The sequence below is a fragment of the Sesamum indicum genome, linkage group LG10 (assembly GCF_026168435.1).
Source record: "Sesamum indicum cultivar Baizhima isolate 11 linkage group LG10, ASM2616843v1, whole genome shotgun sequence".
Taxonomy (NCBI): Eukaryota; Viridiplantae; Streptophyta; class Magnoliopsida; order Lamiales; family Pedaliaceae; genus Sesamum; species Sesamum indicum.
In genome coordinates, this window is record NC_142666.1 from 12,659,860 (window position 1) to 12,682,908 (window position 23,049).

At 37.8% G+C, this 23,049-nt stretch overlaps 1 pseudogene; it reads left to right on the forward strand.

Moving 5' to 3' along the window:
- Positions 1-21,904: 21,904 nt before the first annotated feature.
- LOC148786673 (zinc finger BED domain-containing protein RICESLEEPER 1-like) lies at positions 21,905-22,611 on the forward strand (annotated as a pseudogene).
- Positions 22,612-23,049: the final 438 nt, after the last annotated feature.

The window sequence follows — 23,049 nt, forward strand, 5'->3', positions numbered from 1 at the left end:
TTTTGCAACTCCGACAGAAGTGGTTTTTCCATAACACAATCCTAGGTTTGAAAATCAAAGGCAATCCTCCGATTTTCGCGGTCAAATTTAATTGATAGTGTTCCATTTAAATAAATCTCAAAATAAAGAAAATTAAAAAACGGTATCATAGACATGCATTCTAAATGTAAAGTAGAAACAACAAGTAGATTATAGCAATATTTAGTTGAGTTAAGACTCGGTGTTTAGTCGTTAACTTCTCCCACTATTTCTATAAAATCCCACCACTCTCATGTGGGGTTTCGGGAAATCCTTTTCTAGTGGGCATACCACAAGCTAATTTTCCATGCCCCGCTTTTAAGATTCACACGATTCACAATCCACATCATCACAGTGCGCATTGGAAATGTCTCATTCTTTGCACAATCGTGCATCAATGCACCCATATGCGATAAATTCTACAAATCCTCGATCAACAGCTCCAGGTAAACATTGATGAGACGTTTTAGATTGGAAGGACCAGGGATCACCATCATTTGGAACATATACTCAGAACTCATGCACATTCCCGGTGGGAGATTGTATGGTGTAAGTATAACTGGCCAACACGAGTACGTACTACCGCACTGCCCGTGTGGTGTGAACTCATCTGTGCACAAACCCAGTCTAAAACAACAAGCGTATTCCTTTTTTCATCACAATAATGCAGCTTGCCTACTATTCGAAATGTGCCACAACTCGTGATATGACATTTAGATAGCGTTAGCTTCCTCATGATATTGCTATAGATGGAAGACCAGGACAGATCGAAATGCCATTTCGATCCAAGTCTATTAACGGGCTTCATATTTGTTTAATGTTGGGCTCAACTCATCGATCAAATCACACCTCAACTATCGCCCACCATGACTCGTGAGATAGGGAAACATTGAGTGTGTTCCTTTGTTCGCATTAATGGCGCAGCTTGGCTTTAGTCCAAATGTACCACGACTCGTGACTTAGGTATTGGCAGCTTCCTCACCACATTATTATGGATGGAACCATGGACAGATCCCGCCATTTTGATTCAAGTCCATTTTAGGCCCTAACACTTCAACTTGATCCAACCAACTGAGAGTTAATTATGAGTTGTTTGACCAAAACCTCATCACATATAAAATATTGCCTGCATAAATATCAAATATTTAAAGCATTTAAATGAATGCATTACATGCAATGAAACCTAACATACCCTGGTTGGATCATCACGAGCCCAACCTATGAGACCCATTGAGCCCGCGGTAAGTCTATGGTCTGTCTAAGGTGGCCTTATGCTATTACAAAATAATATTACCTTCAACATATAGATGGGATTTGTAATATCTCCATAGGCCGCGTTCTCCGTGGGCCTCATCCTCAATGGGCTTTCTTCTTCATGGACTTGCTTAAAATAAAAATCTCACCAAAAATGTCCTACACTACTCTCATCACAATTGAATAAGAATTCTCGATCAGAATCAAGGGAGTACATTAGGAGGGAGGTAGCAAGCCTTATTTTTCCAAGGCTAAAACCGAGGAGGAGGGAGAGAATAAAATTACAAGGGCACACGAGCCCATCCAACAAAAATTAAAAGACATACATGCGGTCTAGGGTTCCGTGATCATCCATTCACATTCATTCTAGCACATAATAACAATTAATTATGCTAGACAAGAAATGAGCATCACATAAATATCTCAATATTCCGTATCATGATAAACAATTATATGCAGAAAACAATAAGCTTAACATCTTCAACTTGCTCACTACCGTACCCGTCCGGGAGTGACAACGACACTTCAACGCTAAGCTCTTCAACATATTGATAGATCTTTTCTCCCGTCAATCTTGACCATGCAACCATCATTTCTACTCGATTCTTAGTGAATGCTTTCTTGTTCTTGCGGTACGGATGGTCCGAGGGAAAAGATATGTGTGGCAGTCAAAGTAGCACGCCTTCCTACCGTTTTGCAGATAGAATGCATGCGTGTCTTTCATACAAACTGGTCACCCTATAACACCAGCAGAACTCCATCCCGACGCCATCCCAAAAGTGGGTAGGTCATTCACAGTCCACATCAATGCGGCGCGCATTGGGAATGTCTTGTTTTTCGCACAATCGTGCGTCAATGCACCCACATGCCACAAATTCTGCAAATCCTCGATCAACAGCTCCAGGTAAACATCGATGAGACATTTTGAATTGTTAGGACCGAGGATCACCAACATCAACAACATATACTCAGAATTCATGCACATTTCCGGTGGGAGATTGTATGGTGTAAGTATAACGGGCCAACACGAGTACGTACAACCATACTGCCCGTGTGGTGTGCACTCATCTTTTCAGAAACCCAATCTAACATTACGGGCTCTACTGCAAAATCGGGATATGTAAAGTAGAAACAACAAGTAGATTATAGCAATATTGAGTTGAGTTAAGACTCGGTGTTTAGTCGTTAACTTCTCCCACTATTTATATAAAATCCCACCACTCTCAAGTGGGATTTCGGGAAATCCATTCCTAGTGGGCATGGGATCCACAAACCAATTTGCCATGCCCCTCTTTTACGATTCACACGGCAAAAGCCTCGTGGGAGGCATCCGATACCATTCTCGTCCCATGAGATTACCAAGATCTTTTGCCTCACCTCTTCACATGATCACGAGGACTCCAAGTGACTCATGCTCCGGCCCATCAACCAAATCATACCACAACTGTCGCCCCCCATGACTCGTGAGACAGTAAAACAACGAACATATTCCTTTATTCATCATAATAATACTGGTTGCCTACTATTTGAAATGTGCCACGACTCGTGAGACCACATTTAAATAGCGTTAGCTTACTCATGTTATTGCTATGGATGGAAGGCCAGGACAGATTGAAATGCCATTTCGATCAAAGTCCATTCTTAGGCTTAATATTTGTTTAGTGTTGGGCTCAACTCATCGATCAAATCACACCTAAAATGTCGCCCACCATGACTCGTGAGACAGGAAAACATTGAGCGTGTTCCTTTGTTCGCAATAGTGGTACAACTTGCCTTTAGTCCAAATGTACAATGACTCGCTTAGGCAGTGGCAGCTTCCTCACCACATTATTACGGATGGAAACCATGGACAAACCAAACCATTTTGATCCAAGTCCATTTTCGGCCCTAACACTTCAACTTGATCCAACCAAGTGAGAGTTAATTATGATTTGTTTGACCAAGACCTCATCACATATAAAACATTGCATGCATAAATATCAAATATTTAAAGCATTGAAATGAATGCATCGGATGCAATGAAACCTAGCATACCCTGATTGGATCATCACGGGCCCAACTTATGCAACCCACTGAGCCCGCAATGAGTCTATGGTTTGTCTAAGCTGGCCTTATGCTATTACAAAGTAATATTACCTTCAACATATAGATGGGTTCTATGATATCTCCATAGGCCGCGTTTTCTGTGGGCCTCATCCTCCATGGGCTTTCTTCTCCATGGGCTTGCTTAAAATAAAAATCAACCTAAATATGCCTTATACTACTTTCATTACAATTGAATAAGAAACCTCGATCAGAATCGGGGGGAGTACATTAGGAGGGAGAATGCAAGCTTTATTATTCCAAGGCTAAAACTGAGGAGGAGGGAAAAAATAAAATCACAAGGGCACACGAGCCCACCCAACAAAAATTAAAAGATATACATGCGGTCTAGGGTTCCATGATCATCCATTCACATTCATTCTAGCACAAAATAACAATTAATCATGCTAGACAAGAAATGAACATCACATAAATATCGTGATATCACGTATCACAATAAACAATTATATGCAGAAAACAATAAGCTTAACATTTTCAACATGCTCACTACTGTACCTGTCCGGGAGTGACAACGACACTTCAACTGTAGTCTAAACTCTTCAACATATTCACAGATCTGTTCTCCCATCAATCTAGGCCATGCAACCCTCTTTTCTACTCTATTCTTAGTGAATTCTTTCTTGTTCTTGCGGTACGGATGGTCCGGAGGGAGGAACTATGTGTGGCAGTCAAAGTAGCACGCCTTCCTACCATTTTGCAGATAGAATGCACATGTGTCTTCTATAAAAACTGGACACCCATAACACCAGCGGAACTCCATCCTGACGCCATCCCAAAAGCGGGTAGGTCATTCACAGTCCACATCAACACGGCTCGCATTGGAAATATCTCGTTCTTTGCACAATCATGTGTCAATGCACCCACATGCCACAAATTCTACAAATCTTCGATCAACAGCTCCAGTTAAACATCGATGAGATGTTTTGGATTGGAAGGATCGAGGATCACCATCATTAGGAGCATATACTCAGAACTCATGCACATTCCCGGTGGGAGATTGTATGGTGTAAGTATAATGGGCCAACATGAGTACGTACGACCGTACTGCCCGAATGGTGTGAACTCATCTGTGCAGAATCCCAGTCTAACATTATGGGCTCTACTGCAAACTCGGGATATGTCAGGTCAAAATGCCTCCATACCTCTGCATCAAACGCTGGTACATGAATTATTTGTCCGTCTGATGGTTGGCATGCCATGTCATTTGCTCGGCTATCGCTTCTAAAGTATAAAACCTTTGCTGGCGAGGAGTAATTGGAGGGTTTCTAAAAATAATATACGGTATCTTCTTGCGATTAGGGTTTCGCTCCCTGGTTGTCTTGTACCTAGCTTCTCCAAAAAACTTGCAGTAGTCCAGATCAGCATCGTCCTTGTAGTACAGCATGCAACCATTCTTAAACGCATCAATCTTCTCAACAGGTAAACTCAAGTCTCTTATCAATTTCTTCGTACTATAATACTCCTAAAGCAGGGTGTGGTCGCGGGGCAATATGTGATCAGCCCATTGCGATTTTGATCATATTTATGCTGAGAAATATGGCCCTCAGCTTTGATATTCACCAACTCAGATACAACCCCCAATACAAATTAGGTGCAACCGTTCCACAATGGCTGCTCGGCAGCATGCACTATATTGTGAAATCGAATGCCAGCCTACGCACATAATCGTATCGGCCCCCACCATAATATGAACTACACCCCATATCAGTAGGACACGACCTCGTCCATCATTAGGTACACCATCCTGGTTATAGCTAGAAGACCAGACTACTGGCCCGGTGACATAAAAAACCATCCTCTACGCCCAATCTATCTATGCCGCATCACCCGAAGACGTACCCGTACCCTCCATAACATGAGAAATGAGAGTTTGCTCGTCATGCAACGCGACCGTAGTGATGGCCTCAAAATACTCCTGCACCCTCTGTTCTCCATAAGAAGTGCAATTATAATCGTTTGGCATAAAATCTTTCATAAATAAGTCGAAATTTACCTCGTCCGTGATTTTGAAAACTTCATTTTTGTACTTCCGACTAGGACACTTAATTTTCTCACCGTTCATATATGTATGTTGAGACTTGACCCTTTCTATAAATGTAGCAACACCATCTTGAAGCTCTGAAGTAAGACCCGCCCTATTCGGAAGGTTCCCCTTATACATCCACCTCCTCAACTATCTTAACATGATGATGAATCTTACACACACACACACATTTATATATATTATTTTAATATTAAATTTAATTGATAAAATTACAAAAAATATAATCAATTGACAAATAAAGGGTTAAAGTTACTACCTGATCATAATAACTTCAAATATCAACAAAAATTCGAGATAGATTGAATAAAAGAGTAGAAAAATATTAGCGGCATAGTGAGAGATCAAAAAAATTCGAGAGAGGTTGAGAAAATAGAGAGAAAATAAGAAGAATGGAAGAAGATAGTGAGATTAAATGGAAAGAGAGGAACACGTTTATATAGAAAAATTTGGAATGGTCTTTAGAACGGTTACAGGAACACATATTAAATGCCTTTGATTTAGATTTTGGAACTATCCTTAACACGGCTTTAGGAGCAGTTCTTTTGACTGTGAAATATAGCCGTTGTATTTCATTTGAAATGGTCTTAGTTATACTAAAGAAAATAATATAAAAAAACCGTTCGAATGTGTATGGGGTTTTGGAACGATTTTAGAAACACATTACTTTTTAAATAAAATTAATAATTTGAAACGATTTTTCGCATAATTGATTATGAGTGATCCAAAATCGTTCCAAATTGTACCTTATTTTGGAATATATTTTTGAACTGTCATTTTTTTTACATCCATTGCCATAAATATAAGAATAGTTGACTCAAGACCGTCCCTTATTCTAATATTGTGTTCCAAAACAGAGTTCCAACCATTTATGATGTTACTATTTTGGAATGGTGCGTGGAACGAATTTAGTAAGTGTTTGTTTGGCTAGAAGAAAACAAAAACATAGAAGATGAAACATGAAACTTTACATTTTGTTTCTTTAGATGAGCAAAAGCATGCATTCTTTTCCTTCTCTTTCCTCTTCCGTTCACTTTAGGATTCAAATTAGAACACCTGTAATTTGTCCAGACCACACTATGGAATATATATAGATCTTTTTTTATTGCTAGACAGAATAAAGAACAAGAAGAAAAACAACTCCAAATAAAACACTATTGTTTAATGCTTCTGGATTATTTTATGTTCTAATTTGAATCAAATTCAATATAAAATAGAAAGGAGAATATTTGAGAGAGAAGAAAGAGCAAATTTCTTGGCTCATGTATTAGGTTAGGTAGGATACTTTTGTATTATTACATACAACTGAATCCACACTTCATTAACTACCAAGTACGCCTCCAAGGCAGTCTATACACACAACACTCCATCATGTTCATTATGGTGAAGAGTTTCAACTCCTTAACTTGCTCTAGCCTCCTTCAAATGGGCTTGAACTTTAACTATGCTCCGGGCTTGATATAACCAAATTAAATTAAGCCCAACTGAAGTCCATTGGACAATACTTAATTAAATTAGTTTTAACCCATGCTAAGTCCAAATATTCATTTAATTCAATTAAATAAATTTAAGACCAAACATTAATCAATTGATCCGATCAATTAATTAATTCAAATTTAATAAATTAATCCATTTAATTTAACAGTGTTAAACTAAAAAATTAATAAATCCAATAATTAATTCTTGAGTCATCCACAAATGAATTATTAAGTAAATGATCTAATTATTTATATATTCTTCTTGAATTAATTTAATTCAATTAAATTAATTCATTTCTTCTCGAATTAATTCTCAATTAATTCCACCAATTCCATAGTGATTTGTGTGTGACTTTAGGTTCACCCTTAGCTAGACTTGGGGACTGTGTCCAACAAAAATAATTAATTATATTTAATTTAATTAATTATTTTCAATTAATCATTAATCGAAAACGCCCACTACCATGGATGATCGTCTAGCAACGGTCCATGGCATTAAAGACTAGGTGAATTTTTGCGTTGGAGATTTGCAGTCTCAACTTCCATACAGGTACGATCCTTACGTCGATCATCTCCTGGCCTTAGTCTAGGACATTGAATTGGGGGTCGGTTACCATCTTGGACCAGGTAACTATGCTGAATACTTGAGATGCGTTTACTCTATTATCGACAAAGGAAATCATTTCTTATTTGACAAGTAGCTATGCCCATAGACTTAGAGAATCTAAACCATCTCAGAGAGCATAGGAGATGTATCCATCATGTCATGATAGGGGACGAATTCTATCCTGAAATCAACCGTCTTCACTACATACTACGACTACACTGGACAACGCGTATAATGACCACATCCAAAACATGGTCATCTTTCGACAGATCCATGATATAGCCATCATATGCATGCAACTACCATGATTCCTCTAGTCCAAGGACTAATCCTGTATTATTAGAGCCGGGAATTCAAGTTATACCGATCAAGCCCCAACACTTCTATATGACAATTCCCGTGAGTCAGTTCAATCAGTTAACAACTTAGCCAATTAATCCACTGAAATTACATAGACATCCCATGTATTTCGCCAATAAACATGGCACTCATCTAATGAATGCAATAGGTAGTGCAATTCTCTATAGGACTCACGATACCTAGTCTCAAGGTCGTCGACTTGGAATATTTTAGACTAACCTTCAAAAGTTGGTTTCATAGTTGCCATGCAACACGCAGCCAAACTACATGGATTATTCAATTGGTGTGTGGCATTTGTTGTGATGTTAAACACCATTCAACGTAAATAGTATAACAAACACATGGAACTACAGATGAATGCTTACTACATTCATCAAGATAATATCACATTCATAAAGGTTGCTAAATGGTTCCCAAAACTACAAATCCAATTAGCTTTTTGGTCACCTAGTCTATCAATCTCCCACTTGACCTTAAGTTAATTGCCCATATCCTTCAGACCTATTTGAGTCAGCAATCTGCGATACCAGCTCAGTCTCACATATCTACCATATTTTTTGCTGAAATGATGCGGTCCAACCGCACGTCACCTCTCTTGCCATTGCTACGAGTTGGTGGTGGCGTCTAAGAATATTTCTTGGATCTGTGATGAGATCTCAACCCTTTTGCTTGTGCCATTGTCTAGTTGTTATCCTCCAAGTAACTATTGGCTTGGCCGTGCTAGGCTCCACATTCAACCCTTCGATGTGGTTTTTCATCCAAAATACTTTCTGAGCAACTATTAAAGTCACTATACATTTGACTTCGATGGTGAAAATCATTGTCGCATCCCGCTTGAAACCATTCCAAGCCACCACATCATCATTAAGTCTTAATGTACATTCAAATTGTGACTAGTCATCATTCATATATAATTGAAGCTAATATCGTCATTACCTTCCAGAATCAACTCCCCATTAACTTGCATCAAGAACACTTCTTTAATCCTTATTCAGATACTAAAGATTAATCTTGACTGTTATGCAGTGCCTTCTCGATACACTCCCGATATCTATTGTTATGCTCAAAGCACACACAACATTTGGCCTAGTGCATTAGACCACATATCCATGTTGTCAATGGTAAAAGATATAGGTAATGTCAAACATCATTTTAAGGTCCTCATCAGTCCACGAAGACTGAGTCTTCGACAGCTTAACCTTATGATAAGGGAAGGAATCCAATTCCTTCATGAAAAATTGTGTGAATAATGTTTGTGCTTCAATATTTCGTAACATCTTCGCATCATTCCAAATGAGTAAGACGTTCACACTTAAAACACTAGGAACACAACTAAGCTACCACTGACCTTCCAATTCATTCTCGGCCTGAGTCATACCTACATGACCTTGTCTAGATGAATATCCAGATACAGGAAGTTTCAAATCTAGTTTGTACTCTATGTTGAACTCATGGTTCCAAGCCATTCATCCAACCCGATGTCCTACATTGCTTCTCCTTGTGTCTTTGGATCATAATCCAATTGACTGGTCAAACTCAGAAACTTGTACCTATTAGGTAACTTAGGTGTTCTAGTCATCCTTCGGGAGGCTGGAATACAGTGAGTTAGTGCAATAATTCGATTACAAGTGATGTTTGCTACATTTGATTAAGGTGTTTGTTTGCCTCCCACTAGTCTCTTAATGTATTCAGGACATCGCATATACTAAAGTACGTTGTGCAAACAGGCTTGCCATTCCACATGGGTCCAAGTAGTTCAATGGAAGAACAATCAAACCATGTCCAATAAAGTTTGATCCCTCCCTTATCATAGGCACCGTTTCAGTTGTGGCACTCTAAAGAAGAACTCCACTAAGTGAGAGTACCATTCTCGTCAGATACTTCAAGAACCCCCACTAAATTGAAGGATCTAATTCTTCAAACCTCCCAAAGATCCTTAGACTTGTGAACTCCCTTCTGGCTCTGTGTATTCAATGACCCATAGATGTCTAATTGGATCCAATTCAATATACCATTGGCAAGCACACTTTGTCCTACAAAGTACTTCTTGGTCCTTATCTTGCTCAAGAAGGACTTGCAAGCTTGTATACACAACTTCTCTATTTGTAGACTCATTGAATTCACCAACTTCCTTATCCTAACTAGAAAAATGTGACCTAGCTTTGCACGCCAGATTTGTGAGTTTATCTTAATTATGGATTTTTACCATTTGTTTTGGGTATTCATAATCCAATTATGAGACAATGTTGAAATAATTACGTAAACAACCTAGCAAAAAAGAATAATCATTCTTTGTCAAATGAAATAACCATCATTGATCAAAATCATGTAATCCAAATTGTCCAGCAATGAAAAAACAAAATTTGATCATGCTAGGTTACATAATTATATCCTATTAACTTTATCCTATCAGGACCATGAATAGCTAAGCCTATCAAGTCCTGTGACCACAGTAGCAATAGCCCTGCCATTGCTAAGTTTCAGGACTGTTTGTCTTAGCCTTCTACTCCTTTTCACCACCGACAAAACATTTGCAGATATGAGCTTTGCAACTGGTATCCAATACCCAAGAAGTATAATAGTAGTCATGTTAAGGCTAGATAACAAATTATAACTTGATTATGGAGGATTTTAGGAAACTCCCTCTTCCACTTTTCATGGAATTAATTCAAACATCTTTTTGAATCCATGACTACTGAACCGCCTTTCTCTTCCCTTTGCCCATGCCCAGTTGGGCAACAGGAGCGCTATGAGCGCTTGTAGTAGCTGATTCTCTCTTATCTTTCTTCCTCCTCCATTGTTCAGCCCCTTTGCCTTTCGCTTCTGAGGTAGAAGCCTCCCCTATCGACGGTACAGACTTTTCAATCGTTGCTACTGGACCACCATGTTTATCAACTCATGAAGGTCTTTGTCAAGTCCATTCATATTATCATTCACCATAAACGGGTCAAAGGATGAAGGAAGAGACTGAAGGATCACAACAATATACATCTCGTTTTCAAGATCAACCTTGGGGTCCTTGAGCTTCTCCACTTGGGATAGCATCTTAACACCATTCTCCTGTATAGAAGACCCTTCAATCATCTTGGCACCAAAAAATACTTTTGTCACAACATATCTAGTATGCTGGTCCGGAACCGCATAAACCTAGCTCATGCGGAGCATTATTGATTGGACATCATCACACTAATCGTACTGTTTCTGCATGTCATTAGTCATTGACTCCAGTACGATGCTGCGAACCTTCCAACTTTCCTCCTGCCACTTCTTGAACGTTAAATGTTCTGCGCATGTGGACCCTTCCGGCTAGGCCCAAGGAAGCGACCTTTCCAAAACATAGTTCTGGTTCTCAAAATCTAGGACAATTCTAAGATTTTACAGCCAATCATTGTAGTTTGTTTCGTTAGATCTATTAGCCGTAAGAATTGTAGTTAGTGGATTCTTAGACAACTACATCAAATGTAAACAGAAATTTAGTAGATTATTTTAATATTTAGTATCAAGTTTAAGACTTGATCTTCAATCATTAACCCGACTCACTATTTCTTCAAAAAGCCCACCACTGTCAAGTGGGGTTTTCGGGAAAATATTTCCTAGTGGGCTTGGAGTCCACAAACAAAATTCTTCATACCCCGCTTTTACGACTCACACAGGAAAAAGCATTATGGAAGGTAACCTATACCATTCTCATCCAATGAGATACTCAAGTTATTTTGTCTCGCTTCTTCACGTAATCACGAGGACTCCAAGCCAATCATGCTACTCAATGTTAGGCTTGATCCATCAACAAAATGAATATCTCAACTGCCGCCCCCACGACTCATGAGACGGGAAAACATGATTATATTCCATTTGTTCACAACAATAGTGTAGCTTTCTTCCGTTCACAATAATAATGGGCCTTCCTCTTTGTTCTTTCGTCATGAGCTCCGTCCGACAGGCCTAGGCCTTCATGTCCTTGAAAGCTTATATTTATTCAGAATAAATGAAACCTCACATTCCTAACTACACTCATTACAGCTGAAATTGAAAACTCCAATCAAAAGTTGGGGGGAGTACACAACAAGGGAGAAAGCAAGCCTTATTATTTGAAGGCTAAAAATGAAAGAAGGAATTAAAACAAAGAGGCATGCAGGCCTCACCCAACATGAAAGTAAACCATGTAGCCGGTCAATGGCTTTGTGATCATTCTCATTGTTTATCCAATAAACAACAATTAATATATTTATATCAAATATAAACATGCTAAACAAATAAATATCCATGTATTTAACAATATATATCCAATATCAAATACCAAATACATAATTAAATGCAGAAAATAACATACTAATAATACAACTAAATATCGATATCAACCATACATTGAATGTGTAATCTTTTTTCTATTTAAAAATTATTTTTTCAAAATAAATTTAAGGCACAATTTAAATTTAGAAGAATCCAATTTAACTAAAATTAAAATTTGTCAAAATTAATTATTTTAGAAAAATTCGCAGAAATCATGAAACTCAATTTTTTTCAAGAAAAACGGCACAAAATGGCCAAGTCGTTTGAAACCGCAGACACCGTCTGCTGCCGGCACCACGCCCTGCTGGCCAGTGACCTGCCAGTAGGGTAGCAACGACTGTACTACTGTGTTGCTCAAATTCTTCTTTAAATTTTTACAATTAAAAACTGAAATAAAACCATGCATCTACAGAAATTCAATTTTCAAAAAATACATAGATATTCATAATTTAAAAGCAAAATTAATATATATTTTCTAAACGCATAACCATGCCTCAAAGCCATAAAACATGCTTTTCAAAAGCAAATTAAACGCGTTGTTCGTGCTCAATACATAATAACATGTTAATCCTAAAGCCACAACACCAAACAGGGGCTTTGATACCATTGAACGAATCGGTAAGGCTTGGGAACGTGGCGGAAGTGTGAAATAAAAAAATTAAAACGGTTCAAAGGAATGTTCCCTTTGAAATTCTTGGGTGTTTGGTGTTTTTCAAAAGCATAATAACATACATATAAACATGCTAGACATGTGACTAGAGGATGAAAAAAAAGCATAGAAATATAATATGAAACTTTACCTTTTGTTTCTTTGGGGTGAGCAGGAATGTGTGTTGTTTTCCTTTTCGTTCCTCTTTCATTCACTTTAGGATCCAAATTAGAACCCCTCTAATTTATCCACGACAGACTGTGAAACAGATAGTTCTTTTTCTATTGCTAGATAGAACAAAAAACAAGAAGAAAAACAACTCCAAACAAAACACTAATCTTTAGTGCTTTTGAATTGTTTTATGTTCTAACTTGAATAAAATTCAATATAAAACACAAAGGAGAATATTTTGAGAGAGAAATGGGAGTAAACTTCGTGTCTCATGTATTAGGTTAGGTAGGATATGTGCGTAGTTTTGTATATTACTTACAATTGAATTCAAAATTCAATAACTACCAAGTATGCTTCCAGGCAACCTAAACAAACACATGCATATAACCTTCAACCATGATGAAATAACCACTCCATCATGTTCATCATGGTGAGGAGTTTCAACTTCTTCTTAACTTCCTCTAACCTCCTTAAAATGGGCTTGGACTTCAAGTATGTACCGGGCTTGATAGAATCAAACTAAAGTCTATTAGTCGAGATGGTTTAGACTCTCTAAGTCTATGGCCATAGCAATCGGTCGAATAAGAAATGGCTTTCTTTGTCGATCAATAGAGTAAACGCATCTCAAGTACTCAGCATAGTTGCCTGGTCCAAGATGGGAACCGACGCCCAATTTCATGACCTAGACTAAGGTCGAGAGATGGTCGATGGAAGAACCTTACCTGCATGAAACTCGAGAGCCTAAATGGTCAGCCAACATTCACCTAGTTTCTAATGCCATGGTGTTGTTAGAAAACCACCCATGGTAACGGGTGTTTCTGATAAATGGTTAATTGGGAATAATTAATTAAATTAGATTTAATTAAATATTTATGTTGGATAAAATGCTCAAGTCTAGTAGAGGGTGAACCTAAATAGTCACATACAAATCATTATGGAATTGGTGGAAAAAATTTGCAATTAATTCGAGAAGAAATGATCTAATTTAATCGGATTACATTAATTCAACGATAATATAAATGATTGGATCATTTATTTAGTACTCCATTTGATGGAGGACTCAAGAATTAATTAATTGGATTAATCAATTTTGGGCTTAACACCTTTAAATTAATTGAATTAATTTATTAGGTTTGACTTAATTAACTCATTGGATCAATAAATAAGAGTTTGGGCTTAGATTTATTTAATTGGATTAAATAAATCTTTAGACATAAATGGGCTAAAATTAATTTAATTAATTGTTATCCAACGGACTTTGGTTGGGCGTAATCTAATTTGATTACATCAAGCCCGATCCATACTTGAAGTCCAAGCCCATTTGAGGGAGGTCGGAGCAAGTTAAGAAGGAGTTGAAACTCCTCACCATGATGATGATAATGGATTGATTATTTCATACTAGTTGAAAGGTATATGCATGTGTGCGTATAAGTTGTCTTGGAGGCAAACCTGGTAGTTATTGAATTTTGAATTCAATTGTTTGTAATATACAAACTACACACATATCATATATAACCAGCCCCTAAGCCACGAAATTTGCTCTCTTTTCTCTTCAAAAGAGTTCTACTTTTTGTTCTATATTGAATTGGATTCAATTTAGAACATAAAATATTACGGAAGCACTAATCAATAGTGTTAGTTTGAAGTTGTTTTTTCTCCTTGTTCTTTATTCTATCTAGCAATAGAAAAAGAACTATATATATTCCTTAGTGTGGTATGGATAAATTTGAGGTCTTCTAATTTGGATCCTGAAGTGAATGGGAGAACGTAAAAGAAACAATACACGTTGCTGCTCAATTATAGAAACAAAAGGTAAAGTTTTATATTTTGTTTCATCCTCTAGCCACTATCCAGCATGTTTATTTACTTATTATTATGCTTTTGAAAAAACACCGAACACCCAAGAATTTCAAAAGAAACACCCCTTTGAACTATTTTAAAATAATTTTTTATTTCATGCTCTGCAGCATTCCCGGGTCATTGGTATCAAAGCTAGGTTCGTTGTTTTTGGCTTTAGGAGTAACATGTTATTTTGTGTTGAACATGAACAAAGTGTTTAATTTGCTTTTGGAAAGCATGTTTTATGGCTTTGAAGCATGGTTATGTCTTTAGAAAATATGTATTAATTTTTCTTTTTAAATTTTGGATATCTATGCATTTTTGAAAATTGAATTTTCTGTAAATTCATGATTTTATTTCATTTTCTAATTGCAAAATTTAGAAAAAAAATTGAAAAATGGAGTTGTATAGTTATTGCTGCCCTGCCAGTCGGTCAATAACCAGTAGGGCTCGCGGCCGGGAACCACAGGTAGTGGCCTCCGTGCTGCCTGGCGGCGCGCCCGCTGGCATGTGTATCGGTAGGGCACCGCGCTGCCGACAGCAGCCGGTTATCTGCTGTTCCGAACGGCTGAGCCATTTTGAGTTGTTTTTTCCCATAAAAATGGATTTTTCTTGCATTTGCAATTTTTCAGTTGTACTGAGTGTAATTAGTATTGTGAGGTTCATTTATTTTAAATACACGTAAGCTTCCAAGAGGAGGAAGGTTTAGGCCCGTTGGACGGAGCTCACGACGGAAGAACAAAGAGGAGGGACTATTAGAATGATAATGGGTTACTATTTTGTAATAGTTAAGGCCACACCTTAGATTGACCATTGACTCACTACGGGCTCAGTGGGTCACTTAGAATTGGGCTTGTGATCATCCAACTGGGGCGTGCTAGACTTGTATTTGCATGTGGTGTATGTTTTAATTTTTGAAGTATGACGTGTTTGGAATGCATCTATTTATACTCAATGATTAAAACTAATGCACGCAAAATCTAATAATGATGAGGTCTCGGTTACAACAAACTTAACTCTCACTTGGATAGTGCAATTTAAATTTTAGGCCCATAATGGATTGAAATTAAAATGTTTGATTATATCCAAGCCTTCCATCCACAACAATTGTGGTGTGGATGCTACATTCACCAATTCATGGTCTCACGAGTCGTGGCACTTTTGGAATGGAAGAAAGTTACACTATTGTTGTGAACGAATGGAATATACTCCTGTTTTCCTATCTCACGAGTTGTAAGGGGCGGCAGTTGAGATACTCATTTAGTTGATGGATCGGGCCTAACGCTAAGTAGTGTGATTCACTTGTAGTCCTTGGAATCATGTAAAGAGGCGAGGCAAAATAACTTGGGGATCGAATTGGGTGAGAATAGTATCGGTTACCTCCCATTGAGCCTTTTTTCCGTGTGATCGTAAAAGTGGGGCATGGAGAATTACGTTTGTGGACTCCAAGCCCACTAGAAAATGGTTTCCCCAAAATCCTGCATGAGAGTGGTGGGGTTTTTGAACAAATAGTGAGATGGGTTAATGAGAAGACCAAGTCTTAAACTTGATATTTAATATTAAAATAATCTACAAAATTTCTGTTTACATTTGATGTGATGTCTAAAAATCCACTGACTATAAATCTTGAGACTAATAAATTCAATGGAACAAATTACAATGATTGGCTGCAAAATCATAGGATTATCCAAGATTTTGAGAACTAGACCTATGTTCTGGATAGGTCTCTTCCCCGGGCCTTGCCGGAAGAGTCCACATGCGCAAGAACGTTTGACATTTGAGAAGTGGCATGAGGACAATCGGAAGGTTCTCGGTATTGTACTGGCGTCAATGACATCCAGAAATACGATAGGCATGATGATGTCCAATCGATAATGCTCCGCATGAGCCAGGTTTATGCGATTTTAGATCGGCATATTAGATATGTTATGACAAAGCATTTTCGGTGTTAAGGTGATTGAAGAATCTCCTGTACAGGACCTTGTGGTTAAGATGCAATTCCTAGTGGAGAAGCTCAAGGACCTCAAGGCTGATCTTGAAAGATGACGTACATTGATGTAATCCTTCAGTCTCTTCCTCCCTCCTTTGACCCATTTATCGTGAACTATAAGATGAACAGGCTTGACAAAGACCTTCATGTGTTGATAAACATGTTGGTCCAATACAAGGCAACTATTAAAAAGTCTGCGCCGTTAGTATTGGTAAGGGAGGCTTCAACCTCAGAAGCGAAAGGCAAAGGGGCCGGATGCAAGAGGAGGAAGAAAGGTAAGACAAAATCAGCTACTGCAAGCGCTCAGAGCGCTCTTGTTGCCCAGCTGGGCACGGGCAAAGGGAAGAGAAAGGCGGTTCAGCAGTCATGGATTCCAAAAGATGTTTGCATTAATTTTTATGAAACAGGGGCAATAAAAGAGAGAGTGTCCATCCTCTGTAATCAAGGTATAATTTGTTATTGAGCCTGAACATGACTACTACTATACTTCTTGGGTATTGGATACTAGTTGTAAAGCTCACATCTGCAAAAGGTTTGCAGGTGGTGAGAAGGAGTAGAAGATTAAGACAAATAGTCCTGAAACATAGAAATGACAGGGTTGTTGCTCCTGTGCTTAAAGAATTAGATAGTCTTAGCTATTAGTGATCATGTTAGGATAAAGTTGATAGGATATAATTATGTAACCTAGCATGATCAAATTATATTTTTTCATTATTGGACACTTTTGATTACATGATTTCGATCAATGATGGTTATTTCATTTGGCAAAGAATGGTTATTCTTGTCTGCTAGGTTATTTACGTGATTAATTAAAGACTATCTTATAATTGTAATATGAATGCTCAAAACAAATGGTAAAATGGATAATCTAGATAAACTCACATATTTGGCATGTGAAGCTAGGTCATATTTTTCTAGTTAGGATGAGGAAGTTGGTGAATTCAACGAGTCTAGAAATAGATAAGTTGAGTCTACAAGCTTGTGAGTCCTTCCTGAGCAAGATGAGGACCGAGAAGCACTTTGTAAGACTAAGTTTGCTTGCCAATGATCTATTTGATTGGATCCAATTAGATATCTATGAGTCATTGCATACACAGAGCCAAAAGGGGGTTCACAAGTCTAAAGGATCTTTGGAAGGTTTGGAGAGTTACACTTGAAGTGGGGGACCAAACAAGTTGGAAAATTAATTCCTTCAATTGGATCGAGGTAGTGTTTATTTAGTGGGTGTTCTTAAAATATTTGAGGAGAACGGAATCCTCACTCAGTGGACTTTTTCCTTAGAGTGCCACAATTGAACGGTGTCTCTGATAAGGGAGGGATTGGAGCTTGTTGGACTTGGTCCGATTGTTATTTCACTGAACTACCTTGGCCCATGTGGCATGGTAAGCCTATTTCCACAACATACTTTAGTATATGGGATGGTCCTACATACATAAATGACTAGTGGGAGGCAAACTAGGTTTGTACAGGTTAATTTGTATCCTAAGAGAAATTGGATTTCATTGGATAACTACCGTGAGGAGTAGCTCCTTGAGAAACTAAGTGGAGAAACACCTCAGTCCAATGTAGCAAACATCATTTGTAATCGAATTCTTTCACTAACTCACCGTATTCGAGCCTCCTAAGGAATGAGTAGAACACCTTAGTTACCTGATAGGTACAGGTATCTAAGTCTGACAAGTCAATTGGATTATAATTCAAAGACATAACGAGAAGCGATGTAGGACATCGAGTTGGATAAATGGCTTGGAGCCATGAGATTCAACATGGAGTGCAAACTAGGTTTGCAACTTCCTATATCTAGAATATCCGTTTAGACAAAGTCATGCATGGTATGACTCATGTCGAGAATGATTTGGAAGGTCAGTGGGAGCTTAGTTGTGCTCCTAGTGTTTTAGGTGTGAACATCTTACTCATTTAGAATGATGTGAAGATGTTGGAAAATACTGAAGTACAATCATTATTCACGCAATTCTCCATTAAGGAATTGGATTCCTTTCCTTATCATAGGGTAAAGTCATCCAAGACTCAGTCTTCGAGGACCGATGAGGAGCTTACAAAGATATTTGGCATCCCCTATGTCTTTTGTCATTAACAACATGGGTATGTGGTCCGGTGCACTAAGCCAAATGTTGTGTGTGCTTTGACCACAACAATGGATATCAGGAGTGTATCGAGAAGGCGCTGCATAGGAGTCAAGATTACTCTTTAGTACCTGAATAACGATTAAACAAGTGTTCTTGATGCAAGTCAAGGGAGTGTTGATTCTAGAAGGCTATGGCGATACCAGCTTCTAGTTATATGTGAATGGTGAGTAGTCTTTTTTAAAGTATATTCAGACTTAATGGTGCTGTGGTGGCTTGGAATGGTTTCAAGCGGGATGCCACAATGGTTTTCACCACTGAAATCAAATATATAGTGACTTTAAAAGTTGCTCAGGAAGTGTTTTGGATTAAAATCCACATCCAATGGTTGAATGTGGAGCCTAGCACGTCCAAGCCAGTAGTTACCTGGAGGATAACAACTAGGCAATGGCACAAGCAAAAGGGCCAAGATTAGGGGTGGGCGAACGGGTCGGGTTAAATCGGGTCCCGACCCGACCCGACCGGATTGCAATGAATCGGATCACGTTTATCGGGTATTTTCACAGGTTCGAGTTCGGGTTGTAGCATCCTACCCAAAGAACCCGATCGGGATAAAAGAGAAATAAGTCACAGTTTTTTCTCTTATCCACAAACGGGTTCCTTGCTTCTTTCTCTTCTTTCCCACAATCTTCTTCTTCTATATTCTCGCTGCTGCCGCCGAGTTGCCGATGACCAAAACTCCAGAACTCTGATGATCGAACCACCACCGCGAGTCCGCGACTTCTCCTTGTTCGCCGATAGAGTTCGTCATCCCTATTTTGCTAGGTAATTTTTTAATAATGGAGTTGTAATCATGTAATGGACCTAATGGTGATGCATATTTTGTGAAATTAGATTAGATTTTTGGTTAGTTGTTGGGTTTCTCTTGCATTTTAATTTGAAAATACATTTCTATCTTTCTATGCATGTTAAGTGTTTGTTGAAATGCCAAATTGAAATGTTTGTTGATTATGCTTGAAATGTTCTAAATTTATCATGAATCTTTGGTGAAATGAACCTTGTGCCGTGAATGAAGATTTTTTCGTCTTTTTGGTAATTAATGCTCATCAATATATATGATGTTAGGCTGTAGGCTTTCATTATGTTGAGCACACTCCATCTATTTCAATATTGCACGCTTTTGAGCTTACTTTTATTAGTTGGGCTCCAATTTGATAGAATGTGGAATTATGGCTGAATTATATTTTCACACTACAAAGTCGAGCCTTATACAATGCCTGCATGATGGATTATTTTGAACAAAAGTAATTACATTAAGAAATAAATCATGGCTCGAATCTATCCTTGGCTAGTTTGCTCCATAGATATCAAAACTGGAGTCTCACATACATAAAATGGCCACCTTTTTCTTCACATACATAAAACTTGGCTTTGGAGTTAGGACTCTACAGCTACTTGAAAACGTGAAGAATATCTATTTCCTCCTCCTTATATGAGAGTGCATGAAACAATTTGAAATATCATCTGCTTTATATATATATATAGATATGTATATTAGACGAAACTTTACTTTTTTGTTCTTATACTTTGCAGATTAAAAATATTAATTTTTTAATGGACGGAATTAGAAGTCACTCTCAATCTCAGTCAGCTCGTCACTGAATGCCCAAACTGTAAATATGGATGGATTGGAAAATCAGGTTAGTGGTGATCATCTTGAGCATTATATAGATGATAATATTGATAAGGAGTTGGAGGGAGAGGATGAGGAGGAAGATCTTTTAGGTGATTCTAAAAAAAGAAAAAAGAGGGTAGTGACTTCTAGATCACCTTGGTGGGATCATTTCATTAAATTTCATTGTGAAAAGGATAATGTCCAAAAGGCTAGGTGCAAATATTGTAGTAGAGAGTTCAAAGTCGATCCAAAAGCACATGGAACTAGACCTTTGAAGAATCATTATGAATCTTGCAAGAAAAAACCCCAAGAAATCACCAGAAATCAAAATAGATTGTCTTTCCAACCAACTCGCGTTGGTGATAGAGATGCCCCTCTTGTTAATTGGAGATTTGAGCAAGACAAAACTAGAAAAGCTTTGTGTCACATGCTGGTTGTGGATGAACTTCCATTTAAGTTAGTCGAACATCCTGCATTTAGGCATTTCTTGTCTGTTGCATGCCCAATGTTTGCTATTCCATCAAGAAGAACAATAACGAAAGATATTTCAATATATATGTGCATGGAAGAGCGAGATTGAAGTCGTTTATTAAAGATCATGCTCAACGGGTTTGCATCACTACAGACACTTGGACATCTATTCAAAAAGTCAATTATATGTGTCTCACTGCTCACTTTATTGATGAAGATTGGAACTTGCACAAAAGAATTTTGAACTTTTGTCCAATTATCAGGCATAAAAGTGAAGAAATAGGTAAAGGAGTAGAAAAATGCTTGTTTGATTGGGGTGTTGACAGGGTTTTCTCTATCACTGTTGATAATGCGTCTTCCAATGATGGGGCTATCGTTTACTTGAAAAAGAAGTTTGAAAATTGGGGGCAAAACATCTTAGGTGGGAGATATGTGCACATGAGGTGTATGACACATATAGTTAACCTCGTTGTGCAGGATGGTTTAAAGGGTGAGCATGAAACTATCTCTCGTATTAGAGGGGCCATCAGTTATATTAGGAATTCTCCAGCTAGGTGCAAGAAATTTCAAGAGTGTGTTGAATTTGAAAAATTGGAAATGAAAAAATTGGTATCTCTTGATGTACTACTAGATGGAACTCTGCCTACTTGATGTTCGAGACGGCTATAACCTTAAACTCACATTTGATGCTTATGAAGATGTAGATCTTGCCTATAAGACTGATCTTTCGAGACAACTAATTGATGGGATACCGACTGATTATGATTGGGAGAGGGCAAAGGTATTGGTGAAATTTTTAAGGCACTTTTACAGTCTCACTTTGCGCATTTCTGGTGCTTTGTATGTCACATCTAATCTGGTTTTTCGTGAAATATGTGAAGTTGACTTGCTTCTCAGATATTGGTTAAGTAGTAATGATGTTGAATTAAATGAGATGGCAAGAAAGATGAAAGAAAAGTATGACAAATATTGGGAATCAATTGAGAAGATGAATATGATTTTATATTATGCTGTGATCCTTGATCCACGTCATAAATTGGAGTTCATTGAATTTAGCTTTGATAAATTGTATGGTGGTCCCGAACAAAGAAATGTGATGAAAGAACAAGTGAAAGATGGACTTTACGAGTTGTTTAATGATTATAAGTTGAGATACGGTCATAGTCTTCAAGGAACGCTAAAAAGCCCGGGATCATCATTTAGTCGTGTTTCTTCATCATCTTCCTCTTTAGTTGGGACATCTACGCAACATACTGATTTCGTACGTTCACCATAGAACAAGAGTTCAGTATGTACAAATCAGGTGAAAAAGGGGATCGTGTGAAATCGAAATTAGAGAAATATCTTGGTGAGGATGTTGAAATGCATAGAGACAAATTTGACATACTAAATTGGTGGAGAGTAAACGCCCAAAGGTTTCCCATTCTTTCCAAAATGGCTCGGGATATATTAGCAGTTCCAGTCTCAACTGTTGCCTCAGAATCCGCATTTAGTACCGGTGGTCGTGTTCTTGACACTTTTAGGAGCTCTTTGTCTCCTAAAATAGTGCAAGCACTTATTTATACTCAAGATTGGATATGAAAAGACTCCAAACCAATTAGCATTGAGGAGGATTTGAATGAACTTGAAGTGGTTGAGAAAGGTACTTATTTATTTTTTTGGTTGTATTTTGATTATTGTTCAATTCTATGTATTCTACTTATATATTTTACTTGTCTAACTACTTTCCATTTTGTTGTAGAGTTGACTAAGTTGGGGGTTGATTCAACAATTATTGACATTTAATGGTGCTAACTGGTACTTGTAAATTTTTGACAAGGTATTAGAACGGTAGAACCTCATTGTGTAATATTAAATTTTTAATCTGTTTGACTTTCTCTAATAGTTCTTCAACTTTGCATGTTTAATACTTGACAGGTCGAGGACTCGAGGATGAAAATGTGATATGAGCTAGTTGCTTTTTCACTCTGTAGGCATTAGGATTTAGGAGGCCTTGGCTTTATTGTTGTTACTGAAATA